This window comes from Amphiura filiformis, chromosome 6 (genome assembly GCF_039555335.1).
Source record: "Amphiura filiformis chromosome 6, Afil_fr2py, whole genome shotgun sequence".
Classification (NCBI taxonomy): Eukaryota; Metazoa; Echinodermata; class Ophiuroidea; order Amphilepidida; family Amphiuridae; genus Amphiura; species Amphiura filiformis.
This window is the reverse complement of record NC_092633.1, coordinates 54,522,479-54,543,196: the sequence shown is the minus strand read 5'-3', so window position 1 is coordinate 54,543,196 and position 20,718 is coordinate 54,522,479. Positions and strand designations below refer to the sequence as shown.

At 39.4% G+C, this 20,718-nt stretch overlaps 1 protein-coding gene across 1 annotated transcript in view; it reads right to left on the bottom strand.

Annotated features, from left to right (window-relative positions):
* Positions 1-16,652, bottom strand: part of LOC140155635 (uncharacterized) — a 28,679-nt gene extending 12,027 nt beyond the window's left edge. The window contains exons 1-3 of the mRNA XM_072178550.1: positions 16,126-16,652; positions 9,798-9,913; positions 6,358-6,506 (exon numbers count right to left, since the gene is read on the bottom strand). The gene's annotated coding sequence lies outside the window, so the exon portion shown is untranslated. The remainder of the gene's footprint in view (positions 1-6,357; positions 6,507-9,797; positions 9,914-16,125) is intronic.
* Between the last annotated feature and the right edge of the window lie 4,066 nt (positions 16,653-20,718).

The following is a 20,718-nucleotide window of genomic DNA, read 5'->3' as shown; positions in this document are numbered from 1 at the left end:
ACAGAGTCTAATCAATTCTGTAGGGCATTTCCTAGTCAAATTGAAAAATAAAAAAAAAACATTGAAAGTTTTGGTATATAAAATTTTTCATATTTTAGAAATATAATAATACCTAAATGGTTTTGTTGCTTGCATATTAAAGTGCTAGGTTAAAATAACTGGTGTACAAGTACAGCTTTAAATGCCAGTTTATTATATTATAGTCCGACTACGTTTTCGGTTCTCCGCAGCGTTTTTCGGGTTTCCGCTGCGATGTCGAGCTTCGGTTCTCGGCTGTTGATTTTCTGCCTAAATAATTACTTTGCAGGGGCGTAGCTCGGGGCCCATGGACAAGGATCAGTACGAGGCCCCCTTTTAACATCTCCCTTATTAGCCTTATCCCTAAGGGAACAACCCAAAAGTTCGATGAAGTCCTATAAAAGGAATTAATTTTGTAAACTATGTAAATTAATTCATATGTGTCCATGTTTGTTAAAATCTAGTTAATCCTTAACCAAAATATATGGTTATGAATTTTGAAACTTAAATGACTGCAAAATAAATTGAAGAGGAAGTCATTCCATATTTTTATCATAGTCCTAAGTCTACCTGTAACATGTGTAATGAACTTTATTCTTCGCTATACAGAATTCACGGGTCATTTGATCATTATGAAAATTATTCGTGTGTCTTCTCATAAATCAAGTAGTCATGGAAACCTAAAATAAATCCCAGTTATATAAATCATTCCATGTCAACAATTTACATATTCTATAGAAAATATTTGACATTGAAATAAGAAAAATAATAGTAGTGTTAATATACGATTTTGGTCAAATTTTAATTTGATTATTCTTTGCCAGAAAGTTTACTGGTCATTTTAATCCAAACTATTGAGGTAACTTAAGTGACAGAAAAGCCGCTTAAGGTGGTACTACACGTACACCCCCTGATAAATTTTGTAACTAATTTTGCATTTTTCTCAAAAAATAACTACACACTGGTAACAAAGGTTATATATATTATAGGGGCAAGGAATCCAATTGCTTCACTGAAATTTCAGTGATTCAAGACAAGTGGTTCATTGTATGTTAAGAAATGAGGTGCATTCTAGCTGTACCTCTTTTCTTATCATAAATAACGTATCATGTAACTTTGTCTCAGCAATGTGGAGTGATACTTTTGGCTGGTGGAGAGAATTAAAAATTAATGTAAATATTTCCTATCGGGAAGTATGTTTCGGTATTTAGGATGGTAAATATGCCACTCTTTTTCAACTTGCTTCTATTATTAATGAAAAGATTCATTTATAAATGTAGAGTTCAAAAAATTAACCCTATCTTTGATGATTTGAAAAACTGGGTCTCCTTCATTGAAAAAGCCGAGAAGGAAATTGCAAATAAAAAAGATACTTATGGTTATCATGTAAAGAAATGATCAAGGCGGGAGGAGAAACTGTTGTTCAAGCTATGAAAGAAATAATTGATAACATCTGGAAGACAGGAGAGTGGCCCAGTGACTGGACTCAATCAGAAATAATCACCTTACCAAAGGTACCTGGCACTCAAGAATGCTCTAAACATCGTACCATCAGTCTGCTATGCCACGCTTCAAAAGTGCTGCTAGAAATTATACGCTGCAGGCTAGCCCACTACATTATACCGCAGATCGCAGAAGAACAGTTTGGATTTGTTGCTGGTAAAGGGACAACTGACGCAATCCTCACTTTACGTAACATCATTGAGAAAACAGTGAAACGCCAAGATCAACAACTGTGGCTGATGTTTGTCGACTACAGCAAGGCCTTCGACACGGTCAATCATGATGTCCTGTGGAAAACTCTCTTGGACTTCGGCACGCCAAATCACCTAGTCTGTCTGCTAAAGAGGTTGTACTCAAAAGCGACTGGTGTTATTCGTGTAGCAGATGGCCACACAGACCCATTTCCATTTGAACAAGGAGTTCGGCAGGGCTATATTATATCCCCCATGCTGTTCAACGCCTGTGGTGAATCGATCATGCGACAGGTGAATGAGGTTGTAGATGAGAGATCAGGCAGCATTGTCGGTGGAAGAGCAATATGGAATATTCGCTATGCAGATGATACCACACTCATAGCATGCACGATGGCAGGCAGAACTTGAGAAGCAAGCAGTCGGTGCAGTCACACCTATGGTCTCCATATTAACGCAGCCAAAACCCATGTTATGACCCACGGTAGCAAAGAGACAATCTCCCTGGGTGGAAAGCCAATCAAGCAGGTTGAAAGGTTCAAATACCTTGGCTCAATGGTAGGGTGTGATGGAGACTCTACACCGGAGATCGATGCTCGACTAGCAATTGCCAATTATTAGGATTATGGAAGGCTAAAGCGATCAGCCTGAAGCTAAAGAAACAACTGGTGAGATCCCTTGTCTGGAGTATAGCCCTGTATGGTGCAGAAAGTTGGACCCTAAAACAAAGCGATACCAAGAAGATAGAGTCGTTTGAGCTGTGGGTATGGCGCAGAATGCTTCAGGTCAGCTGGAAAGATAGGAAAACCAATGCATGGATCCGTCAGAAAGTGGGCATCACAGAGAAACAAGGTCTGCTCAGTCAGCTGAAGAAAAGAAAGATATCCCTGTATGGTCATTGGAAGTGGCGTCCAGATAGCATAGTTCAGATAACGATAGAAGGAAAAGTAGAAGGAAAAGCCAGGCCAGGTCGAAGGAAAACAGGATGGATTGATAACATCAGAATGTGGACTAATGGTGGAATGGCCGTGGCAAGAGAGAAAGCACGCAAGAGAATGCCGACGGTTCTATGAGGACTATGGCAACGCAGCAGCAGCAGCAGTAAAGAAATGGGAACCATTTTTAAGATGAGTTCTGTCTAAAAGATGTCAGAAAAAGTTGTTTGTAATAATTTTGGTATCTTGTCTGATGGTTGTGTGTAAACTTGTGTGTTTTATTTTATTTTTTATGCAAGTAGAAAAAGGTACTAGTATTTATTTTATGATATTATTGTATTTGCATTTTATGCAATGTTCTTTGTGAGTTTAAAAAAAATTAAGACCCTCATGGGCTTTGAAAGACAACAAATAAAGAAATAAATAACGTACCGCTTGTCTTGAGTCACTGAAATGCCAGTGTAGTAACTGGATTCTTTGCCCCTATTATATAAATAACTTTTGTTACCAGTGTGTTATTATTTTTTGAGAAAAGTGCAAAAATAGTCACACATTTATCAAGGGGTGTAGTACCACCTTAACTGTGGTTTTCTAATTTCTAATTTTCTAATTTTGTCCTAAAAACACAACGAATTTGGTTGAATCCAATTACTTGTAAGTTGGGACTGGCATGTGTTAACATTACAGGCATGCCAAAACAATCAGTTTTGGAAAAAACAAATTGACCAAACTCATTTCAAAAGATCGTACATTATGGCTTTAAATAGCTTTTAACTACTTTTTACTAACGTAATCCATCAGCCCTCCTGTTAATGTTCCTAATCGCCTTTCTGTAGTTAGGGGCTGTGTAATAATTATGAGCCCTGGGGAGGGTAAAATTAGGGGGGGCAAGAAGTGGCGAGCGGAAAGGGGAGCAAGTAATTTTGGCAAGCCGAGAGGGGGGGGGGCAAGCGATTTTTGGCACACATTCATGGGGCGCCTTTTAATAAAACGCTCTAAAAGGCTTAGGAAAACAGTACGGAAACGCTTAAATATGATAATTTTCCTGCTCGCTCCGCTCACAACATACATCTAGACCATTTGAAGTTTGCAGATTGGGATCCCAAAAATTTGGCATGTTCAAAGGGGGGGGGGGGCAAAGATTTTTTGGCGGGCCGGGGGGGCTCATAATTATTGCACAGCCCTTATCAACCCCCACGTTCTCAAAGATTGCATGTCAATCGCGGACCACCTGTTACGGCTTTGCCTTGCGGCATAGGGGCCCCTTACGTGTATATTGAAGGCAAGTCGCTGGTGGCCCGCCTCTATAGTATGTAAGTAATGTAAAATCTCACCCGACTGGGAAGTCATTGGCCGTGTGCCCAGTATGTAAAGCAGGTCACCACTCTTAACGAGTAAACTCCTATCATGAAAATCGCCCCCCCCCCTGTTAAGGCCCCGAGTGTCGGTGGCTGCTCGTCGGCAACAGAGTGGCAGGGGGTGCTAAGAATTCGCCGGCGGATGATTGGTTGCCATCTCCACAGGTACAGCCAGATGAAGAAACAAGGAAGACATCCAGGATCTGCGTAAGTAGCCGGTAGTCGACAAAATGCCACAATGTGACAAAAGCCACAGCTGAGCAGGCCTCAAATACAGGCCTCAAATACAAGGAGCCGCACTGTGACAAATAAGCCAATAGTGACAAAACAGCCAACTCGAACAAAGACTGCTGTAGAGGAACCTACAAAGAAAAGGAGCTCAAGTGGTATTAATATAGGAACCTGGAATGTCAGGACGCTTAGGACAGAAGGTCATTGGGAAATCCTCCTTGATGAGGTTAGAAGATTTGGTCTTGACATCCTTGGACTCTGCGAAACACACCTGACAGAATCTGAGACACTCATCAACAAACATGTATACACCATCCTTCTAGCATGTAGGAAAGATGGTATTGGAAGAGAAGGTGTTGGGCTTCTAATATCACAGCCACTTCTTGAATGCCTTGTCAGCTATGAATCTGTCTCTTCTAGAATCCTAACAGCAAAGTTCAAAATGAAGGAAGGAATACTCAACATCATTAATGTTTACGCCCCAACCACTACACACAGTGATGCAGAGAGTGATGAATTTTATGATGGGCTACAACATCACCTTCATCACCTATATCCTGATAGGGGATTTCAACGCCAAACTAGGGTCTGACAGTGAAGCTTAGACCCCCGCAATGGACAAGTATGGTATTGGTAAGATCAACAGCAGAGGGGAGAAACTGTTGGAATTCTGCATGCTCCACAAGTTGACAGTCTGTAACACCCACTTCCAGCATAAAGCCTGTAGAAAGGTAACATGGACTTCACCTTGTGGTCTAATAACCCATGTGAACAAAAAGGGCGAGAAACTGGACCCAATCAACTACAGAGCTATTACCCTCCTGTCAATCCCGGGAAAAGTATTCTGTAGGATGGTTCTTAACCGAATACAACAGACTGTAGATAACCATCTGAGAGAGGAACAGTGTGGGTTCAGGAGTTCCAGACGCACCTCAGATTCGGTATTTACAGTACGCCAAATCTTTGAAAAGGCTAAAGAAAGACGCATTCCAATACACTGGAACTTTGTAGACTTTAAAGCAGCATTCGACACCATATGGAGGGAGGCCCGTTGGAAATGTCTGCCGTCAGTAGGAGTAGACGCCAAACTGGTGAACCTCATTGCCAAAAAGGAATGAGCAAACCAAATGCTCAGTCGTGGTAAATGGAAAGATCACCGATTGGTTTAAAGTCCTAGTTGGTGTTAGACAGGGATATCTTCTCTCACCATGCCTCTTCAATCTATATCTGGAGTTTGTCATGAAGGACATCCAAAATCTAGGCTCAGATGTGCAGATGGGTGACATGTGCATTAACAACATCCGATATGCAGATGACACCACACTCATGGATATGGACTTTGAGAACCAACAAAATGCAAGATCATGTCTGACGATCCACGAGATATCATGCTGAACCAAATGCCCATTGACAAAGTAAATAATAAATGTCTTTCTGGGTAGTAGTGTGCCCTCAGTAGATGAGGATATTAAACGTCGCACAAAGTTGGCAGCCTGGGCATTTGGTAGATTGAAAAATACCATCTGGTCTAACCATGACATCACCAGAACGCTGAAAGTAAGGATCTACCAGTCGCTCATCCCCCCTATTACCACCTATGGGTCAGAATCCTGGGCGTTACGTGAGTGGGAGTTTCCCAACTTGACAAAATCCGCAACAATTCCATCAGACAGAGTCTCAACATCTAGCTCCATCAACGATGTTATCTGACGGAGACGTTTGAAATGGGCAGCATATCTTTACAGGAGACTAGTATGGTTTAAAGGCATATTCAGTGAAGGTGTAAAAAAACAAAGTGTAAAAAAGATAAAATTGTGTATAAATTGCCTGAAAGTGAAGGATAAGTCATTAAAATTGTCATTAAGTATTTTTGAAATGACAAATTTGGCAAAAACAAGGAAAGAGCGATAATTGACTAAGTTATAGCCCCATTCAAATACATTTAGCTAATTTCTAGAGAAATTACACTCATGTAAAATGTCTTATTTTGACTTACACAGCTAGCATTCGGCTTAATCACTATAACGCTAACAAAGGTGCCAATATCTGCATTTTGTTGATTTTTACGATCCTCCAGATGAGTTTATTACTGAATATGTCTTTAACATGTTTAATACTCACCACTGCAGTGATATCAGTAAGAACAAGTTGCATAGAAACATTGACTGGCAATGAGCTATCTTTGACGGGCGAATCACTTTGTGGTAATCATTGCTGGGGGTCAAACAATTTGCTAAGTAATTCTCTATAATAATTCGCCGAATAGACACCTGTATAATGAGAAAATCAGTTGAAGAACATGATCATGGATGTCCTTTCTTAATTTCATGGTATTTGACTATGAGATAAGGTGGTCTTCCAAGTCCTTGAAAGTACTTAATAAAAAGAAGTTTATTTAATCAATAAATAAAAAGTTGAACTATGATAATCCCTATTCAATCCCGTGTAAGGCAGGAAACTAACTGGCCTATTACTCAGAGTGGCAATTTGGCAAATATATCAAGTACCATTTACAAAATTATCCATATCTTGAACAGTATTGACGCTATTCATATAATTTTGGTATCATTTTAAAGCTTATTGTCTAGTGCTTACATTTGTATTTATATCATGAAATTCCAAAAATGCGACTTGTTTCTGCTTTTGTCAGAACGGGTCACATTTGTGCGCATTTGTTCAGGTAAAGTTATTTTAGCAGCGTGTCAGCGGGACGATTGGGGAATTTTGCACCTCTGGCTCGGTTCGCCCCTGGGTACCACTCATGCAAATCATAGTTCTACAGACAATTCAAGGGATATATAAGATACAAAGTAGCAAGCTGGTCTGAATTTCATAATGTTAAATATTCAAAGGAATGATTAATATGACTTGTATACAGTAAAAATATCAATACAAAAGCAGTATTCATTTGTCCCAGGTCATTGGCTTTAGGAACAATAACGCGAAATCTGTTCATTATATTGTTATAATGATGGGGATCCAATGACCTGTGAGATCACGTGAGATATATATAACGCATTCTGTTCATTATACATTACATACCTTAACCTATTCAATTGTGTACAAATGACTATATTTGATTTTCAACGTGCTCAGATATAATGACACCAAAAACTCAAAAAATTAATTTAATACCACAGAAAATTTGAACCATATAAAAATCATCATGTGTAGGCTATATTGTATTCGTATATCGCCTCTAAAACTAGCATTAAACCAAACAATAAAAAACACGTCCTGAAAAGGGTCTGATACTCCGAGCTGAAATTTATAGGTTTTAATTGTGGCCAAAATAGACAAAAATGCCACTAAAGAACATCTGCTAAGCCTGTCAGTGCAGCAGGACCTGCCTCACGGTTTGAACGATATCTGAAGGTGTCCATTAAAAGGTTACATGTAGAAAATGAACCGCATTTTATGATGGTACAACAAAACAATGTCATTTTTTAGATATTATTTATTGATCCTTCTTGTAACTGTTAGAGCTTGTTAGCTAAGTTTCAATTCCGTATCTTATAAGCAACTTAACTTATGAATGCAAGATGACAGGGGTGTCAAGAGTGGCTAACCATCAAAATATCGCACAACGAAAGTTGAACACACGCACACCTTAGTTTTCAGATTTTTTTTCTTTATTACCTTTTATGTTTCTCTTATTTTTCATTGTTGAACTTATTGAACAAAAGAAACATATTGAAAAATAAAATATTGTACACTGAAAATAAATCACTTTTAGAACTTCTAGACTTTTGGTGGTTACAAATAAAGGAAAGTGGTCATTAGAGAAGAACACGTTATGTTATTATCACTCTTGGTAGATTGAAATGTCAATCTTTTCGATTGGCCCGAAGAGTCACTCCGAGGAGGATTGACTTTTTCACTCTTTGCAATTTAGCGAGAACTTTATGTGTTGTGGCATCTCATTCCACACTGTAACACCTCGATAATGAAAAGTTCTTTTTCCTGCTTCTGACGACACCTTGTTATGGTAAAGACATAGACCCGAGCTTGATTTTGTTACGTAGGCGTGGTGGGTGTTAACTGTTAACATAGGAAAATTCGTTCGTAGGTAATCTGTGGCATTCCCTGTCAAGCATTTATGAACAAGATTAATAAGATTGATATGAGAACGGTTTTCAAAGTTCTCCATTTCAGAACATCATACATATCCAAAACACGTGCCCTTCGTTAAGTACTAACCTCGCAAGTGTATTTTGAAGAACTTGTAATTTGTTACTAAGATCCTTAGAGCAATTGTTCCATACAAGATTTCAATAATCAAAAACGGCATTACGAGTGTGTGGCAAGTAATGTGGTAACTTTGGGGGAAACACACTTTCTTACTCTCTAAATTCTAAAGAGTGAAAAAGTCAATTCTCCTCGGAGTGACTCTTCGGGTCAATCGAAAAGATTTTCAATCTACCAAGAGTGAAAATGACATATTTTTCTCCATATTTATGTTTATTAAATTTAAACACACTTCAATCGAGGGAGATCGTGCTGAGGGAACACTGTGAAAATTTCACTCTAAAAAGATTGAAATTTCACTCTTTGCAGAGTGAAAATTTTACTCATGTGGAGGAAAATATGTTATTTTCACTATTGGTAGATTGAAATGTCAATCTTTTCGATTGACCCGAAGAGTCACTCCGAGGAGGTTTGACTTTTTCACTCTTTGGAATTGAGAGAGTAATCTACTCACTAGACCAATACGCTGAGAAATCTTTTTACAGGTATTGTGAGCATGATCATCACACTTTAGCAACGGATCAATCCATGTCCCAAGATACTTAAAATTGTCAACACATTCAATGTCCTTACTACTTACAGATAAATTTATATTTTCACATTTTATGCCCTTTTGTGTACCACATATCGTGTATTTTGTTTTTGAAACGTTCAGAGAAAGCTTATTTCTTTCTAACCATTTTCAACATTATTTAAATTGTCATTTAGTTTAGTGCACATATCATCAGCACATTTACTTGAATACATAAGTGCTGTATCATCAGCATAGAGTACAGTCTTACATGTGAGATTACTTGATTGATAAATCGTTCACAAAGATAGAAAATAACAATGGTCCCAAGATTGTCCCTCGGGGACACCAATAGTAATACATTGTTGATTGGATAGTGTTCCTCCAATTGCAGCTGCCTGTGTACGCTCTTTTAAATAGGATGTGAACCAAGTAAGCTCCATATCACGAATGCCAATACCATAGAGCTTTCTCAACAAGAGATCGTGATTGACGGTATCAAAGGCTTTCCGCAGGTCGAGAAACTCTATTCCAGAAGGCATTTAGCTTGACAAAACCAAGTGAATTTTTACTCACTACAATATTTCGTCCTTCATATCGGAGGACTTCATCAGGTATGACTGATATGGTCATCTGAACCACTTATCCTAGTACAAGCCTAAAAGGTATTTCTATGAGGGTTACGTCCGGGGTTGCGCAAAATTCGAAGTAAGCCAGCCTGAACCCCGGCCTGAACAAACTCTTTCCGAAATAACATTAATACAAACAGAAATTGTTTTTAAATTAACTGCTGAAAACTTACCCATAATGTTTTGTTGTGCCAAAAGCAAGCAAATAAAGCAGGAAACACGACAGAATATGTCCAAATCCATAATAACGAGTTACAAGCAAGCCGCTCCTCCCGACTGTCCTGACCGACTGTAGGGAAAAATGACGTTCTAAAAATTATTTCCAGTTGGAGTGTTTAGATGAGTAACTATACTGCGCCAAAAAGTATCCTTACACTTGGAAAAATAATCACAATTTCAAAAACCGAACCATATTGGAATAAATTTGTTTTAAAAGTTTTAAAAGTGACAAACTAGCCTATTCAAAACTCCACAGACAAGACATCTGGTTTGAGAGTGGTAAAGGTAAAGGTAAAGGAGTCGATCCTGTATAAAGAGTGATCGGAGTGCCCATCTCTCTTTCATTGGCGATTGAGCCAGACTCCTCCATGTAATGTTGCTATAGGGGGATCGCTACACCTCCTCTACAGCGAGTCTGTTACTATACCTTCCCAGCATTTAAGAATGCCGGTACCCATTTAAACACCTGGGTGGAGAGGAGTAATCAAGATAAAGTGCCTTACTCAAGGGCACAACACGATGGTGTCGCCGGGGCTCGAACCCGCAACCTTTCGATTATGAGTCAGTGCCCGTTCCGCTAGGCCACCGTGCTCCCGTTGAGAGTGGTGAATGGCTAATTTATGCGTGCCTTTAATTTAAAACAAAAGGAACAAAAGAAAACTGAAAGAAAAGAACTGACAAATAAAATGAAAGTTAAAAAGTACAGAGAAGTAAAAACTGAAATAAAACTGCTTTAAATGAAGCTTAATTGCAGAAACTGTATTGTCTCTTGTTGGAATCCTTTTGACTTAAATTCCTGTGCTGTTGATCCCCTTTTTGCCGCCTGACTCTTTCTAAGAGATCATTTTATCCATATGCTCCCTCGCTTTGGAATTACCTCCCGGAAGCCATCGTCAAGTCCACATCCCTTCAGGCCTTTTCCCAGCTATTTCCTTTTGCTTCTTTCGTCTGTTTGGCATGTTTTGGTACCTTTTTGTGTTTTTATTTATTCTCTATGTTTGTTTTTGATGTTATTCATGTATAGGCATCCCTTCAACTTATTGTTTGTCAATATTGGGTTTAGCCTGGCGTTTTGCCGAATGTTATAAATAAATAAATAAAAAATAAATATAGGCAAGTTTGTCACTTTTAAAACTGGACCTTCGTCTATTCAATTGCTTGTAACTTTACTTCTTGAAGTCACATTGGATTCAATGTGGTGTCATAATGTGCAGGATTAGATAGTGCATCTATTAAAAATAAATTTATTCCAATATGATTCAATTTTGTAATTGTGATTATTTTTCCAAGTGTAAGGATACTTTATTGGCGCAGTATATTTTCAACTGTTGCGATCTGGTCGTTCACAGCATCCAGGGAATGGCAAAAATTGCATTGAATATTTCATAGCGAGCATGTAGAGGATTCAAATGTTTTAAGGTCCAGAAGTGCTGTGTTATGTTGTAAAAAGGACTGAAACAACATCACCTTCGTAATGCGTACCAATAACAACAATAGCAAGTTTGTAGCCTGAACTTCCGCAAAAAACATCAAGGTGTTATTTTTCAATAATATATTAATTTAGACAATAAAAATCGATCTTTTTGGCTGCTGCCTCGACCAACAATACTTAAAGGGGGGTAACCCTATTGGTTTTGGATATGGATTGTCTTTAAAATTACATAATAATATCAAATATCGCCCCCTTTATGCTGCTTTGTGAAAAAAACGAGAGCATTTTCAGCGTAAATGTGAATAAATAGCCAAATTTGCAATCCAATACCTTGGTATACGTGAATTGCATTCTGGGCAGGCAAGCAACAACAACAATTCCCGTTCGTATGACGAATGCTGACATGCTGTACAATGCCCGGCCCGTATTGAACGGAAAATATTTGTTGTTTTTTCGTACCGTTTCAGAAAAAAGGAAACAAAATATATTTCCCATTGCAATATGTACATTTCAAATGAATATAAAAAGGTTTGGGTTAAAAATGGAGAGGAAAAAAATCTTCCGATACCGGATTTTGAACCGGGTACCTCATGCGCTAACTAATTGAGCTATTCGGCCCACTACGTCCGACATGGAAGTTTTATAAATATATACGGCGCACCGTCTCCTCAGCAGTTAGTGTGGTTCGCTTTTTTCACAGAATGTGTATGACGCGAAACCAAAGTAGCTGTTGAGGAGACTCATGATTCGCAATTCATCCCGTACCCAGAAATCCGAAGTAAGTTCTAGTATTTACAAACTGGTAACCTGTAAAAGCCGCTGTGTTTCATGATTTCTCCGGAAATACGTCGACTTGGAGCGTCAAATTTCAGGATAGTAATGAGAAAAATAGTATCTATCATGCGATACCAAAACCTCATCAACAATGAAAAAAATCGGGGGGATGATGCTGTCGATCGGGTTACGGACCTTTAATCAACAGCTAGAATTTTGAAGTTTCTATAATATCTGGCTATATCTGTAATCGTTGAAAGTATTTCTTAGTAAAGGATTTGCTTGTACGGTGAACATAACAGGTACTAGTTTCATAATAGTTTAAGAGTTTAATAAAAATTCCTTTAAAAAAGAAATGGGCGCCCAATGTGAGCTTGGATGTGATGTGAGGAAATGCAAGGGGTTTGATTTGTTCAAAGAATTTCATCAGCAACGAAAGAGAAAGAATATGGAGTAGTCGAGGTGTAAGGGAACGCATGGGATTTAACAAGATTGATTTGAAAGTGAAATGTATAAATTGGTATTTGATTTTGGTTGTAAATGGTTGGGAATGGTATAATGTGCGGGGGGTTGCATTGTATTGAGAAATAAGGAGGGGTGTTTATTGCTGTGATCAACTGCATCGGATGAAGACAGAAATAAGAAATCTGTAGACGTGTTATGTATTTTTTTGTAAAACACTTGAAAAATATAGACATAATCATTGAGATAGCATACTAATGTTACGGTAAGACATCTTAATAAGTGTAAAGTAGTTATTACGTTGACTTGAGATATGGTTGTGCAAAAATATATATTAAAAATATAAGTTGTAAATTTGTACATTATGCATGGTATAAAAATGTAGACATATTTAAGCTGCTATATATAATCATTCAGACGGGTTGAATAATAGCTAGGTTTTAAGAGTTATACTCGCTGAAAGGAATGTTTGGAGTACATAAATTGGTTAGAACTAATATATGAAATATATAAAAAGTAGTTATTGAGATATATTTGTTGAAAAATATGTATTAAAAATAGAATGTGTAAACGTTGAACATAGTTTATACGTTATTTATGCCTAATTGAAAACTTTACATACATACATACATACATGTATAATGTGAATTCAGGTTTATATAATTGAAATATGTGTATACTTGCTTGTTAGTTTTTTTGACAGCAAATTTCATGATGCATGTATTATTTTTGAAATAGTGAACGGTTTAGTAATAGCAACAGTATTTCGATGTATTGTTATCTTGGATATGTTGGTCTCTATAGGTAAGGCATGGATTCGTTGTTCTGTAGTTCAAAAGTGATGCATGAGTAACAGCATGATTTATGCCAAACTGCCAAATTTGGATGGTTGTACAGGGTGTCCCAGAATGATTTATACCGTGTTCGAAAAAAGGTTTTAAAAATATATAGTCAATAGTTTATCTAATTTTAATAATTGCAATACAATGAGACACGTATCTCCTACTTATTCTGTGACTTTCATATAAATAGCTCGATTCGTTTTGGCGTGACATTGATATTACTGAAACTGGACGAAAACTGCATGTGTGTAATTTACAGCGTAAAGGCATCATAACACGAGACTCCTTTATTACCATCGTCCAGCCGTACTTCGCAATATATTGAAGAAATCCTACATTCTTTTATAGGAAATACACCAAAATTTGGCACAGATGTAGAGCTTACAACGCTGAATAATTCTTGATATAGGATTAAGTGAAACATTTCAATATGACATCTGAAATATCTGAAATATTTAGGTTGAAAAACATACTTTTTATGTGATTTTGACCATAATTTTTACCCAAATATGTCATATTACAGAGGATATAACATCCTCAAGGATCCTCCGCAGTAAATTTTAATCTTCTCCGTTACGTAGCTGTGGGTTTGCTAATATACTTTGGACATAAATACATGTTGTGACACTAAGGACGAACCTTCTCTATACTTTTATAACAAATCTATCTCTGCCGGCATTTCAAATGATGAAACTCACACACCGCAATAATTGTCTTCAAAACGGCCGCCAAATGATGATTTCCAAATAACTTTTTGCAAAGTCAAGCCAAATAAGGGGCCCCGCCGTAGCGGGCGCCCCAAAAACTCTTAAACTTTTATGAAACTAGTAGTACCAAGCAATTTATTTTACATGGCAATGACAAAACGGAAGATTTCCTTAAGGTTACACGAAGAAACGTATAAAAAACGTATAAAAGACGTATAAAGTTGTTCTCTAAAACCGCGCTTTCTCAGCAATCAAATATCGCAGTGAGTCAAATGTTGGAGCATAGATGTATCTTAACATTATTTTTGTGTGTTTATACAAATTTTCAGAATCCGTTTGAAAATCCTTCGTTTAAATCATTTTTACGCACCATGTTCACAAGATCAAAAACACGTTCCATGCAGTTTTTTTCAAATATTCGCTCCGTATAAAACCACGCCGAGTGATTGCTTTCTCCTTTTTTGTATTGTACTACAAATCGACCAAAGAAATAATGTTGCCATGGGGAAGAAGCAAATACAGTACCGATTAAATTTTATTAGCCCGTTTTGGGGAACAATTTTCGAGAATCTTGTACCACAAAACACTGTTATGTTACATTATCGATATCTGGATTGTGGAACGTTAATTTTGATTTCTAACTGCCTACATTATTTCTCAAAAGTATGTCGATCCCTTTACCATTTGAATTTCACTCCAAATTTAAGCTACTCATTGGGTCGGCTCCGGGGGTCGGCTAGTATTTCATGATGATAATTTTAATATAAGATGGTGACGTCACCAACAAGCTCCAACAAAACCCTTTTACTCCACAACTTGAGGTCATCTTTGAAGCTAGGTGGTTTAATGAGGGTTAATATTGAAGTTATGCTACACGGTTCCAACTGTAGTAAAAGTAACGTCATTCGATCACCATGGCACCAGTTCTTTAGCCCAATATGTTTGTATCATAAGTGAATGACCTTTGAAGGTACAAAACCTCATACTCCAAAACTCAAATTTGAGCAATGATTAATGATTGGTATATGCGGGTGAACGACATCAATATTCATCATCTCGATAAAGCTACTAGTACTAATGTCGTTCGGGTACAGGGCGTTAGTCTGATCGCTAGTCCGACACTCCGCTAGTCCGATACGCCACTAGTCCGAATCTGAAATGCACTGCACCAGTCCGAGACGCCGCTAGTCCGAATCTAAAAAACACTATGCCAGTCCGACACGCCGCTGGTCCGAAAATGAACACCATTGTGCTAGTCCGAAACTGAAAACCACTGCGCTAGTCCAAATCGGGAAAACACTCCTTCAGTCCGACATTGCGTTAGTCCGAATTTGAAAAACACTACCCTATTCCGGATCTGAATTGGGGAAACACTGCGCAAGTCCGATATTCGGACTAGCGCAGTGGGTTTTTTTTGTCAATTTCGGACTAGCGCATTGTTTTTCAGATTCGGGCTAGGGCTGTGGTTTTCAGTTTTGGACTAGCGCTATGGTTTTCAGTTTCGGACTAGTGCAGTGTCGGACTGAAGAAGTGTTTTCCAGATTCGGACTAGCGCAGTGTATTTCGGATTCGGACTAGCGGCGGGTCGGACTGAAAAGGTGTTTTCGGACTAGCGGCGTGTAGGACTGTTGCAGTGATTTTCATTTTCGGACTAGCCCATGCTTTTTTTTTCGGACTAGCGCAGTTCAGTGATTTTCATTTTCGGACTGACGCACCCCTGAGTATAAGGGATTAGTGTAGTCGGACTAGTGGCGTGTCGGACTAGAGGCGTGTCGGACTGAGCGGTGCACCCCGATGAGCCATGCCATAAAAATTGGAAGGAAATGCGAATAAAACATTTTCTTTCGTAACGCGCTTGCGCCACATGTTAGACCATCGAATTATTATTTACATGTTTAATAACTCGATGGTTTATACACAAAACACTTAATCCTTGTACTGGGGAGCACGAGTCGCCTTGCCGCCGCAGGGCCGGAGTCTGAAACATACTAGGCCTGACATTATTGTAGGCCTCCTTATTACCCCTTTTTACTGAGACAAAATCATTCAAGATCTGAAAACTTACCTACTTTGCAGACAGGAAAAATTTAACTTCTGGGAAATTTACGGTTTACATGTGTAGCTGGTGATGATCGCATATAGATTGTACCACATGGCTTGCCTGAGTGAACAAACTTTGAAATGCTTTTGTTAATCATAACAATAAATGATATCGTTGAACACTTCATCTCTGTCAGAAAATACATTGCATAAGCTCGGTTCAGTGTGTATATAGAGTGTATTCAATAGCGATGTTGCGGCTCCCGTATGCATATGTACCGTAGATTTTGATGAATAGATTTACGGTTAAAAGTCAATCAGCTGTAAAATTTGAAGTAGCTTCACGTGCGTGACGCACCACGAATACAGGCTTATATCAATCAATAAATCCCACCGTTAAGCAGTTAAGTCTTTATAAATGTGACCCTGAAAGTTGTGCCTCATACATCAATAATAGAGCTGGGTGGGTGCTGTCCACTTTATCTGCCAGGTTTCAAGGTTTGTCTGTGGTTTGATAGACACCGGTGTTTGAATTGGTCTAGCGTCCTCATCGCTCATAATAATTTTTTATTGTTGGAATCGGGGCGAGTTATTTTTTGTTTATAAAATAGGATCTTTTGGTGATAGTGATGAAATTGGGAACATCATCTAAATCTAATTCCTCCCTTTCCTTCCACTTTCTCCCCGGCCGGGGCTTTTCCTCCCCCGCTCGTGATTATTTTGTTCGTACATCATATTTGAAAATTTGTTCCGTTTTTCATAATCAAACACGTAATAAAGCAAAGCTCCGCCTGAAAAAATAAAAAAATCCTGAAAAATCAACTGATTTTACCACATGCGTTAAAATATAGGCCTATTTTTTCCTATCCTGTCCTCGATCTCTTTTCTTCGCCTTTCCTCTCCTCTTTTCTCATCTCCACAGATGTCCGCATTTTTCTCAAAGGTTCCACAAAGTTTAATTTGTTGGGTAGGCCTACACACCGTCAGTTCGAACCACTGTCAGTTCGAATTTTTAGTGTTAGGCTTAGGGTTCTTAGGGTTCCTAACCCTAACCCCAACGCTAACCCTAAACCTAAACCCAACCCGAATCCGAACCCTAAAAATTCGGACTAACGGTGGTTCGGTCAGCCCCCCAGTGTGTGTATTTCACGGAGTTGTCACTGTGTGGAGAGAGAAGAAAGGGAGGATGGGGCGAGAAAGGGACCGGAAGATGAGGGACAGGTGAAGAGGAGAAGGTAAATATTGGATTAAGTTCCAAATTGCGGCACCACTTTCAACAAAAGACCCTTGAAGTTTTATTAACTGAACTCATAATATCGAGTTGGTTCAAATAGTAATAATAATAATTATTATTATGATGAGAGAGAGAGAGAGAGAGAGAGAGAGAGAGAGAGAGAGAGAGAGAGAGAGAGAGAGAGAGAGAAGAGAGAGAAGAGAGAGAGAGAGAGAGAGAGAGAGAGAGAGAGGGGGGGGGGGGGCACCTGACCACTTCCAATGACAGTATAATCAGCCCGATATCTACCAGTATTTGGCAGCATGCTTATTTGTATTTAAAAAGATAAATTGATTAGCAAATCTTTGTTAAAGAAGCCAAATTATAAATCAACTCACATAACCCCCTCGGTTTTCGTTTGGTACAATACACAAACAGAAATTGAGATAGAAAAGACTTTTTGCTCAATTTTTGCGCAAAATGGGTTGATTCCCCCTGAAATTCACTTTGACCCCTCCCCACCCTTGTACCCCCGAAAATGCCTGCAGCCGCCACTGCCCCCCGGCCCCCTAATCTCCACCTCCCCACCCCACCACTGATATGGTTGGTTTCCGTAAGGGATTAGTGAAACTGCTCAGCTGCGCAAGCCCGATAAGTGTTATGGTAATTCTCTTCATTGTTTTACCGTATTAGACACATTAGGTAAAGGTTTACACCCAGTCGCCTTTGGAACAGCGGTTTTATTCAATAAAAGTCAATCAATCGTCGCGATAGCGTAGCGACTGAGTTTAAACATTTACCTAAGGTGAGTAACCTGTTCCGTAACAAACAATGAAGAGAATTAGCATAACAAGCGGCCTTATGCGCTCTCTAATCCCTTACGGTAACTAACAATGAAGGAACATAGTAGTCATGGCTACGGTATATCCTTTATCCATAACAATCAAACGTACGGTATCTAACAAAGGAGAATTAGCATACTAACAAAAGAATAACCTTAGCGGTCATTCACCTAATCCCAGAGAAGTTGGTGTGTTTACATGTTCGTTTAATTTCGAAAGTAACTTCCGAGTGTGTCCACACGAGACGTGGGCCTACTTATAAGTTCACTCCTGGGAGAGGTGAGAGTGGAGGGGATGAGAGAGACGGAGTGGGTGGGTTGTGGCCATGTGTGGGAGAAAGAAGAAAGGGAGAGAGAGCAGATAAGGAAAGGGGATGGACTGGGAGAGGAGGAAGAGTTAATGTTACGGGAGGGAAGCGGACTCTGGCATTGTACTTGGTAACTTCAATCAAAGGCGATCAGTCCCCCCCAACTAAAGGGAAAGAGGGTGTGTGTGTGTGTTTCATGGAGTTGTGTGTGGAGAGAGAAGAAAGGGAGAGTGGGGTGAGAAAGGGACCGGGAGATGAGGCACAGGTGAAGAGGGGAAGGGAAAAAATGGAGCAAGTTCCCAATTGCGGCACCACTTTCACCAAAAGACCCTTGAAGTTTTATTAACTGAACTCATAATATCGAGTTGGTTCAAATAGTAATAATAATAATTATTATTATGATGAGAGAGAGAGGGGGGGCACCTGACCACTTCCAGTGACAGTATAATCAGCCCGATATCTACCAGTATTTGGCAGCATGCTTATTTGTATTTAAAAAGATAAATTGATCAGCAAATCTTTGTTAAAGAAGCCAAATTATAAATCAACTCACATAACCCCTTCGGTTTTCGTTTGGTACAATACACAAACATAAATTGAGATAGAAAAGACTTTTTGCTCCATTTTTGCGCAAAATGGGTTGATTCCCCCCCCCGAAATTCACTTTGACCCCTCCCCACCCTTGTACCCCCGAAAATGCCTGCAGCCGCCACTGCCCCCAGGCCCCCCTAATCCCCACCTCCCCCACCCCACCACTGATATGGTTAGTTTCCGTAAGGGATTAGTGAAACTGCTCAGCTGCGCAAGCCCGATAAGTGTTATGGTAATTCTCTTCATTGTTTTACCGTATTAGACACATTAGGTAAAGGTTTACACCCAGTCGCCTTTGGAACAGCGGTTTTATTCAATAAAAGTCAATCAATCGTCGCGATAGCGTAGCGACTGAGTTTAAACATTTACCTGAGGTGAGTAACCTGTTCCGTAACAAACAATGAAGAGAATTAGCATAACAAGCGGCCTTATGCGCTCTCTAATCCCTTACGGTAACTAACAATAAAGGAACATAGTAGTCATGGCTACGGTATATCCTTTATCCATAACAATCAAACGTACGGTATCTAACAAAGGAGAATTAGCATATTAACAAAGGAGGTACCTTAGCGGTCATTCACCTAATCCCAGAGAAGTTGGTGTGTTTACATGTTCGTTTAAATTCGAAAGTAACTTCCGAGTGTGTCCACACGAGGCGTATGCCTACTTGTTAGTTCACTCCCGGGAGAGGAGAGAGTGGAGGTGAGAGGGAATGAGAGAGACGGGGTGGGTGAGTCGGGGCACCACTGATATGGTTAGTTTCCGTAAGGGATTAGTGAAACTGCTCAGCTGCGCAAGCCCGATAAGTGTTATGGTAATTCTCTTCATTGTTTTACCGTATTAGACACATTAGGTAAAGGTTTACACCCAGTCGCCTTTGGAACAGCGGTTTTATTCAATAAAAGTCAACCAATCGTCGCGATAGCGTAGCGACTGAGTTTAAACATTTACCTAAGGTGAGTAACCTGTTCCGTAACAAACAATGAAGAGAATTAGCATAACAAGCGGCCTTATGCGCTCTCTAATCCCTCACGGTAACTAACAATGAAGGAACATAGTAGTCATGGCTACGGTATATCCTTTATCCATAACAATCAAACGTACGGTATCTAACAAAGGAGAATTAGCATACTAACAAAAGAATAACCTTAGCGGTCATTCACCTAATCCCAGAGAAGTTGGTGTGTTTACATGTTCGTTTAATTTCGAAAGTAACTTCCGAGTGTGTCCACACGAGACGTAGGTCTACTTGTAAGTTCACTCCCGGGAGAGGAGAGAGTGGAGGTGAGAGGGGATGAGAGAGACGGGGTGGGTGGGTTGTGGCCATGTGTGGGAGAAAGAAGAAAGGGAGAGAGCGCAGATAAGGAAAGGGGATGGACTGGGAGAGGAGGAAGAGTTAATGTTACGGGAGGGAAGCGGACTCTGGCATTGTACTTGGTAACTTCAATCAAAGGCGATCAGTCCCCCCCCCCCCAACTAAAGGGAAAGAGGGTATGTGTGTGTGTGTTTCATGGAGTTGTGTGTGGAGAGAGAAGAAAGGGAGAGTGGGGTGAGAAAGGGACCGGGAGATGAGGCACAGGTGAAGAGGGAAGGGAAAAAATGGAGCAAGTTCCCAATTGCGGCACCACTTTCACCAAAAGACCCTTGAAGTTTTATTAACTGAAC